A 7,512-nucleotide genomic window follows, 5' to 3' on the forward strand; every position below is an offset into this window, starting at 1 on the left:
CCACTGCTACTATTGTTACTAATTAGTGTCTTTGGAGAATCAAACTATAAGTTGTACAACTTGTTGCTTCAAACACCAATTTGTTTGACCTTCTTTCAAATCTAGTGTTTGATGTACACCTTCTTCCCCATCAAGTAGATATCATACCCATTATCTTGTAGTGTAGAAACTGAAATTAGATTCATGCCCAAACCTAGCACATGCAGCACATCTATAACATTGTTTCTCTTGTTGAACTCCATCTGAATGTTGACAGTACCTCTCCCAACTGGAATACATTGTCTTATTTCCCATTTGTATCTGGAAGTCCATCTTCTCTTCCCTGCAACTAGAGAAATAGTCTTTCACCCCCACCATATGTATTGACACTCCACTATCAATATATTAGACACTTGCGGACGTGGAGCTACAGAGGTAAGCTATGAGAACAAATTCATTTTCTAACCTAGAAGACAAATCCTCAATGTCCATTAAAGTTGTTAGTTGTGTCACCTTCTTCTCCTTCTTTCAATTACGACATTGGCTAACATAGTGTCCATGTTGACAACAACCAAAACATTTGACCTTACTCAAGTCTTTCTTCTTCTTATCTCCTTTTGAGCCTTGTCCCTTATTCCTCTATAGGTGTATTCAGCCTCCTTTTGCAACTCGCACTCCTTACAACAATTTTCACTCCTCGCAACAACCCGCATTGGTTGCTCCAAAAATTCGCACTACCTCTTGGAAAATTCCTCTACAAGTAAAATTTCCTCCAACACTTCATCTAACCCACTCACTCTACCTCCAGGTGATATATTTGACACTAGCATACTAAAACAAGCTTCTCTTTGTCACTTGCACTAGCTAATTGGCTACTCGCATTGTTGAATTTGGTCTCCTCTTCTACAGATAACATCGATCTCCTTAGTCCCTATGGAAACTAGAAATCACTGAGAAAAATCCTCCAGAAAATTTATCCTCAATCTTCTATGTTGAAACCCTTTTGTCAATGTCTCCCTGGCTCAAACTACACCCTTGCTAATTACTGCAACTAGGTAATTCAAACCCCTTGATGTGTCTCCAACTGACCCATCAATTTTCTCTTATAAATTCTCGTTGAAAAATCAACAACCATGATCTAATCACAATTGATGGCTAAAATCATATTAACCCCATCAAGTGACTTTTATGGAAGTATCTAGATAAAAAACAATTTTCCTCAATTAATCTGATTTAATTAACCAATTTTCCTAAGTTAGACTTAGGAAAACAATTAATAATTGGCTAATTAATCTAATTAAGGCATTTTCCTTATAAATAATTTATGGGTCTTGGAGATAATTATCCTCCTGTATTCCTTAGCCTCATAGACACCATAGAGACTAGAACACATATCCGCTGCTACCAAAAACTAACAAACAATGGTAGAAGTGGGACCAAGGGATCTGATATTTCATATCAATATAGGAATTTTCTTAGCACAAATGTTGAGATCATCAGATATATGAAATGTGAAACAATAGATAAGGGTTTATAACTAAAGCATGATACTTCTCAATGCCAAGGGTTTATAACCAAAGCATGATAATTCTCAATGTCAACAACAGAAGAAGAAACTGTGGACAAAATGGTGGAATGAAGTAATAGAAGAGAAGGGAAGGGGCTCCAATGATAATGGAGTTATCAAAAATATCTAATGCTTTGATACCACTAACAGGTTGGGTAATGAATAACTCAACAAACGTAGAGATAAATGACAAAGAAGGGAAACGAGAGCATAGTTGCCCAATAGAGGTACCACAAATTCAAGCGTTAGCGAAGTAATGATTTGACAAAAGGTGGACCTGTGTTGAAAACCAGAGCAAATAAACAATGATATATCCGAAATTCTAACTTAGAAACCTGAGAACCCACAGTAAAAACCATTTTATGTCAACGTTTCAAATCCCAACAGGGATCCATCATCAGGACTATTATTGAATGATGATAGTAGAAGAGCTCATTACTATTTATATCTCACTTTTGAGCTCTTCTACTATCATCATTCAATAATAGTCCTGATGATGGATCCCTTTTGGGATTTGAAACGTTGACAGAAAATGGTTTTTACTGTGGGTTCTCTGGTTTCTAAGTTAGAAGATATTAACCACAGAAGTCTTACATCCAATATCTGAAATTTCTAGATATAAAGGGAGAAAACAAGAGTTAAAAATATCTTGTAAATTGATACATTGTTTGACTCCTAAAGACAAGAATGGTAAGTGTGAGATACTTATTATTCACATGATTTACATATAAATACATATATTTCTAACCCTTGGTTTCATATTCCAAGAGGTTTCTTAGACTCTTTAGACTCCATATTCCAAGAGGTTTCTTAGAATAATACAGTTTCACATGATCTAGGAGGATTACATTTCCAATGATTACTATGACATTCAAGGATGAAAGATTTCGAATTTTGTTGAGGGGTCATATAAAGAGGAAGACTTATGGGTAATGATGGATCATATAGAATTAATTTGCCACAAGATCTTAACCAAGTTGATAAAAGCATGATATTGTCTTCTAGCCTCACTAGGTTCATAGCTCACAGAAGTGGTTGATTTTCCCCCACAAACATGGCCACAATGGAAATAGAACCATCATGATCATTGAGTTTGATTGAGTGGCTTCATACCCCTCCATGTAAAACCACAAATGTGTCCACCTTTTGATGATGGTTGTAGGTTTCCAAGATTAAGGATCTCAAATGATTCCTCTAGAAGAGTTCTCAATCCTACAGATTTTGTTGAAGTTGATGAACAAGTAACAAATGATTAATTTAATATCATCCTTAACAAGAACGTCAAATATGCCAAAAAAAAAAAACAAACCTAGAATAAAGAGAGATCATCATGTATATCTTGCAAAAAATTCCCAATGAAGAGGCATTTGATAAGTGATGTATCTTGAACTAAGAAGGCAAAGGGATTTCATTAAACTCATATTTGGGTTTGGGCTCTAAGCATCTTTTCCTCTTATTATACTCTAAATCTATAGCTATGGAAATCTTACAATATGGAACATGGAATGTCATTGCCTCTTGGGCACATGTTTAGACTTGTAGGCTTGATTTTAATCCCAAGTTCACTAACCAAGCAATGTATCCTATGTGGATAGGATTTCTAGGAATTGTTGTTGACATGCACAACTTTGCATAATGGTTTGCTCAAAGATTTGCTAATGCAGTGATTGTTGATGGTAGCCAAAACTCCTTTTGTGCAAACCCAAGGGTTTGCATAGAAGTGGATTTAAATAAAAATTTGTTGCAAAACAATAGACATCCTGATTTCAAAAAATGAAATACCATTGTTTCTTCTACAAAAAACCCAAGCCTTTCCCAACCCAAGTGAATTGATTTTGCTACCAATTTAAACCAAGAATTAACATCTTCATTATCTCCACCTTAGAAATAGTTATGATTTGTTTATCTAGTTGCCTCATGTCATGTTACCAAGAAAGTTATCCACAACAAGATAAAGCCACTTCTTCAAACTCACCCTCCCTTAATCAAGTATTCAACATGGAGGACAACGAAGAGAGGCTGAGCAAATATGGTAAAAGGGCATCAAACTCGGTCATGCCCATCGAGATAAGGCAAGGAAAGGTGTTGACGCTAGACCATGTTCTAAGACAATTAAAGATGTGATCAAGCAATCTCCCACTAACCCCAATATTAACTTCGGGCACTTTGTGACAAATAACAGCTTTGGTAAGCTTGTTGATGAGGGTACCTTTCAATGAAGCTAACTTTTGTATCGTTGAATGTAAGAGGGATTTTATCCCAAGCCACAAGATGCTCATAAGACACATTAAGAAGAACAAAACACAACATTGTATTTATCCAAGAAGTTAAATCACCATGCCTTGAGTTTTGTCCTAGAATGGATTATTGATAGTATGGGGTTAACTAGAACATTGAACATCAGTAGGGAAGTGAAGTAGTTGTCTTACTTGTGCTCAAGGGCTACAATCTTATTTGGTTGCTCATGGTATTGGTCCAAGTCACAAGTGTATAGGCGCTGCTTTCTTGACCCAAGGTAAATTGATAAGTTTTTGCTCAATTTTTGGTCCTAAGACTCCTAACCTTTTTGAAAAGTGAATCTTCGTTTGTGATTGACTAGCTTTCTTCTATTGGACATTGAATGGATCCTAGGGCTAGACTTCAATATTGTGGTATTGGTTAGTGTTAACACCTAATCATCAGGATTGGGTGAATAAATACAATTGGTGTAAATAAATAATAAGAAATATGAACAGTCATCGGGAGATGAAGTGAACAGTCTCCCTTGTGTATATAATAAAGACCTACCTGAAGGAATAATATGAATTAATTTTGTGGAGTTACTACCTGGCCTGACATGGTATCAAAGCTCCCAGGTTCCTAAAATTAGTTGTAACTCCTTGTATCAATTTTTCTGCCATATTTTCTCTGGGCTCTTTGCCATAACCATTTTTTTCTGCGCCCTCTTCTCTAACCATTGTTATTCATATTCACCATATGCTGCGCTACTCACCTTCTGAAATACCTTCTAGACGTTGTTAGAGGCATTGGAGGATTTGACAGTCATAGGCATTGGAGGCAGGCAAAGAGAAGCGAGTGAGTGTTGATTCCGGTGCTTTCAATGAGAGATGAGCTTCGATCTGGGGGGGTGCTACCTCGCGGGTTTCCACGAGGTTGCTCCGGTTCATGGCTATTGATCCTAGAATAGAACTCCCTCACAACCTCCAATGCAGAACGCGGTGACAGAACAATCTCTGTTCTTGTAGAAGTGGCGAGGACAGCGGAGACTATCTCTGCCATAGATAATCTATTGTTTTCCATTAAATATCTCAAAGCGATAAAAGCTGCATCCCCGACTAAATGGAAAAGGTTTTCCTCTCCACTCCGACAGCAGTTGAATCTTGACTGGTAATATCATCAATGACAAATTGTAAGTCTGTACTTGTAGCATCAGTGAACTTCTTGAAAAAATTCAATATATCTGTTATGTTTTATGTTTAATACATAGTCTTGGTGCATTACATTGATCGCTACCACACCAACACCCGTTTGCCGAGTCTGAGTTCTGCAAGACCGGTAGTACTGTTTTGGAGAGATTTTGAAATTTTTTACGCTTTTTGGTCACAGTCTTTTGTAAATATTAGACTTAGACGTGGCACGGAATCTCCCTTCTTGCCTCTTCAATAGAATCATTGAGGTTCCTGATTGGTCATGCCCCTCATGTTCATTTGCTGGGACAATCTCGATGATGAGTGAAACATCAAGATGAAGAAATTTTGTTGTTGTTTGGGCTAATTAAAGTCTGTAGAGAGCAAGAGTTGTGTGTGGGTTAGTATTAGGGAACTGTAACTGTGAGCCTCTATCTGTTTGTTAAAGATTTCCCTTTGAGTTGTAGTAAATAGACGGATGCTTTCCAACTGAATGATAGTGAAAGATATGTGGTGATGGCATTAGGGCTTATATTGTTTGTTTTATGATGACATGCCCTGGTATAATATGTGGAATATATATTGCATGATATATGAATATTGAGAGCTTACAGTTGATTCCATTTTGTAAAGACATAGCAAATTACTATTAGTGTTTTGCTACGAATATTGTAATTATTTTTTGGGCTCAGTTCAAATTTTATGATGGAGAAGTTTGTTGAAAAAGAGAAGGGTTTGGAAAAGAAGACAACTCTTCTTGCACATAGAGAGAATAATCTTGCTCAAGATTCTTCCAGAGGAAGAGGTAGAAGAGATTTCAGAGGTAGGGGGGGTAGACACTCAAGGAGAAAAGGCAGATTTGCACTGCATATGCTGCAAAAGAAATGGATCACATGATGCCTCTATTTGCAAGTTACCATGGGACAAAATTGAGCAGCAAAGAAACCATCAGAAAGGTAAAACCATTGATACAGACAAAGGTAAAGCACCTGAATCTGCTCACTATGTTGTGGCACAATGTAATATTGGAGTAAATGAAGATTTATTTAATGCTTCACTTGCTTCTTGGAAAAATGATTGGTTGCTTGATTCAGGAGCGACTTACCACATGACTCATAGAAAAGATTTTTTTGAAGAATTTATTGACAATGTTGATGGAGTAGTATACTTTGTAGACCAATCAAAAATCAAGCCGTCAGGGCTTGGCACAATCAGGCTTAAATTGCCTGGTCTTCCTGACTTTCTTCTGCATCATGTTCTATATCTCCCACAGCTGAAGAGAAACTTGTTGTCCTTGGTCCACATCTACCAGCAAGGTCACTCCATTCATATGTTTGATGGCAAGCTTGAGGTGAGAAAAGAATCTGACCACTCACTTGTCATGAGGGGAATAGAAGAAGAAAGGCTTCTCAAGCTGCAAGGTACCTCTACTCGTGCACAACATTTCTCATACAATTCTCATTATGAAGAAGGTACACTTCCATCAAGTTTATTATGGCATGCTAGATTTGGACATTTGAACTATGACAACCTCCACTTGTTGAAGAAAAATGGTGTTGCTGGTTTGCCTACAATTCCTAGGAAACTTAAGCAATGTGATGCTTGCATTCTAGGAAAGCATAGCAAACAATCTTTTCATGATTCACATTCAAGAGCACATAGAAAACTTGAATTCATTCATTTAGATTTATGTGGTCCAATGCCTTTTCCTTCTGTAAATGAAAACAAATATATGATGACATTTATTGATGACTACACCAGAATGTGTTGGGTTTATTTATTGAAGAACAAATCTGATGCTTTTCAAACATTCAAGAACTTTCATAAATGGATTGAAAATGATGCACAATCTCATATTGGGTCTATTTGCGCTGATAATGGAAAAGAATACACATCAAATGAATTTGAAAACTATTTTCGCCAACATGGGATCAAACATCAAACAATTGTGCCTTATAATCCCCAACAGAATGGTGTAGCTGAAAGAATGAATAGGACAATCTTAAATATGGTACGATCGATGCTCTTCTTAAAAAATGTAAAGATAATGTTTTGGGCTGATGCTGTTCTATGTGCTGCATATATAAAGAATAGATGTCCATCCAATGCTATTAGAAACAAGACTCCATATGAAATGTGGTATGGGCATGTTCCTTTGGTAAAGCATCTCAGGGTCTTTGGTTCCACCTGTTATGCCTTGATACCAAAGGTACATAGAAACAAACTTGGTGCAAGAAGTCGTAATTGTATCTTCCTGGGGTATTCAAACACCTCTAAAGCATATCGTCTCTATGATGAAGTCAATAAAAAGTTTGTTGTATCTAGAGATGTAATTTTTCTTGAATCATCCAAAACTGACAATGTTGTTGAGCGGCAACTTGATCACTTGGATAGATTCGCAAATGCAAAATCATTTCAAGAATTTGATAATCAAATTCCACATCTTGAAGGGGGGGTTCCTATACTAGATCAACATGTGGAATCTTCTTCTGAAGAACACTCTCCCCCGCATGAAACTCCAACAACGGATGATGCTTTAAGTGATGTGATTGATAGAAT

This window comes from Pinus tabuliformis, chromosome 9 (assembly GCF_031772625.1).
Source record: "Pinus tabuliformis cultivar Carrire ecotype Pingquan chromosome 9, CPIR1, whole genome shotgun sequence".
Lineage (NCBI taxonomy): Eukaryota > Viridiplantae > Streptophyta > Pinopsida > Pinales > Pinaceae > Pinus > Pinus tabuliformis.